General features: G+C 39.5%; 1 protein-coding gene across 1 annotated transcript in view; it reads right to left on the reverse strand.

Moving 5' to 3' along the window:
• The window catches only part of LOC122251413 (homeobox protein EMX1), a 71,081-nt gene that overhangs the window by 1,814 nt on the left and 66,767 nt on the right, over positions 1-2,500 (reverse strand). The window lies entirely within an intron of this gene.

Raw genomic sequence — 2,500 nt, forward strand, 5'->3', positions numbered from 1 at the left:
GACGAAAGGAGAATTGAATTTTAGGTATTTTAGCCGGAAATGAAATCACTGACCATGCAAGCGATTCAATTTTGTCTGATGACTTACACCGAAGCCACGCTAATACAAGCTGACACGATGACGTAAATATGACTACTTCCCCCAACGCATCCCGTATTTCTTGTCGCTTTAATTAGCCAGTCACTGCCACCAGGTCGTAAATAAAGCGCTAACAACAGTGATTCAGTGCCTACAAAGTGACAACATTCCTGTGCCAATTTCCCGGCCTTATATAGCCACCGGATCCAATTATTTTCGCGTTGATACCCACCAAGCACACATCTTCCGCTGTCAGCCTGTAATGCATGCGAGCCTCAGACAGGCTAACGTGAGTTCCTTCAGCAAAGTCTCATCTCACAGACGACCATCACACCGGCCATGCTAAATCAAAGGAGGGGAAGCACCTTCAGCTGTCACCAATTAGTGCAACTGTTCATCGCTATGCAATCCAAGCGAAGACAAGACGTTGTTTGTTACTGGGCCTGCATCACCTGCACCCATCATCAACATACTCACACACTGCAGCCCGCTCTTAACACTACCAACTCGAACTCTGCCCCTTTCATCCGCGGGCGCGAAGGGGGCGCGGCGACGGCTCTGGCCACGTGGGAGAAGTATGAATATGAGATGCGAGTATATCTGCTGCAACATACGTGCATGTGCAAGGCGGACGGCTCGCAAGCCAACTCTCACATACATAATTGAAACGAGTCGCAAATGAAAAGAAGAGATGTACTGTATACATACACTCAAGGCGTCTGCATGTATTCTGTTTATATGTGTGCATGTAATTATGCATATGTATGTAAGGAATCACATTCACAAGTACAAAGGTACATAACATAAATACGTACAGACACGCACATATAGATTCTATCTATCTATATAACTATCTATCTATACACACACACACATACACGCGCGCGCGCCCGTGTGTGTATATGTGTGTGCGTCTGTATATTTCACAAATAAATTAATATACATCAGGAGCCAACAAGTAGCTTTAAAATGATAAGCGGCCATTCCAGCGGGGATAGTGGGTAGTTAAGTCTAAACCACATTATTTACGAGACAAGTAAGGTCGCGCTCAGTGCAGGGCGAAGGGAGGTACTGCTTGAACCACTAAGGATCTGCTTCCCAAAGTAAATCAAAAGATTGGGTTCATTTACCTATGTAGCCTGTAAATCAAGAAGACGGATATGCGACATCTTCATTTTTGTTAAGCCAAAATATGTATTCAAGATAGAAAGACAGGGGAAGAAAAAGAGAAAGTGAGGGGGAGAGAGAAAGAGAGAGAGAGAATGAGAGTGAGAGAGAGAGAGAGAGAGAGAGAGAGAGAGAGAGAGAGAGAGAGAGAGAGAGAGAGAGAGAGAGAGAGAGAGAAAGAGAGAGAGAGAGAAAGAGATAGAGAGAGAGAGAGAGAGAGAGAGAGAGAGAGAGAGAGAGAGAGAGAGAGAGAGAGAAAGAGATGGAGATAGAGAGAGAGAGAGAGAGAGAGAGAGAGAGAGAGAGAGAGAGAGAGAGAGAACGATTGCTTCTCTGCGACTTTTCGTCAGCTTGCGAGAGCAGCTATGAATTTAATCCCCACGATTTATATTCATAAATGTCAAAACAAATAAAAGAAGGAAAGAGCAAACAGTGCAACAAACGCGTTTACTGATCTCAAAATCATTTACTTAGAATGAATTATTGGTCTTTCAATAGAGAGGAAATGCCACTTGGTCTAACGACACTGTTGCCAATAAAGAATGAGATGCTTTAGTTTTATAAATGGATTGATACTGAACTTATGGTCAGGCATTTATTTGTATTTGTGTCTCCAATGAGGTGTAAATATGTTGCATGTTGTGGATATGTTGACTCTCCCCGGATATGTTATGTGTTTTTGTTTTCTGTTTTTTTTTTCCTCGATTTATGACCATTGTTATTTTTTAGCATTACTGTTATGTAATTGGTTACATATTTGTGATTGGTTTATGAGTTATTATGGTCATTATCATCCTTGTTATTATTATTTAAATCATTACAATTATATTTATCATCGTTACTTCTATCATTATCATTGAAATGAATTGCAATGATAATGAGGATGATAATGATTATGATTATTGCTATCAATATCCTTCTAATCAGTATCGTTTTCACTACCATTATCATTATAATTAATAGTATTATCTTTATCATCAATGTCATTTTTAGTCTTAGTATCATTATTACTATCATATCAATTACACAAACATTAGTAGTAATAGTACCACTGTGCCCCCTCTGATAACCATTATTTAAAGATTAACTTTGGCATATATGACAATTCACCATACAAGAAAACCTGTATTTCAAATGACACAGAATTTCGAATAAAAAGCGTGTGTACAACTTTTAATCCAACACCTAATGCTATACAGAACGCAGAGTTAAGAGAAAATTAAAGGCATTTAGAGACTAATACGTATAATTTTCC

Source organism: Penaeus japonicus, unplaced genomic scaffold (assembly GCF_977035675.1).
Source record: "Penaeus japonicus unplaced genomic scaffold, GWHDUDI00000001_assembly GWHDUDI00000016, whole genome shotgun sequence".
NCBI lineage: Eukaryota > Metazoa > Arthropoda > Malacostraca > Decapoda > Penaeidae > Penaeus > Penaeus japonicus.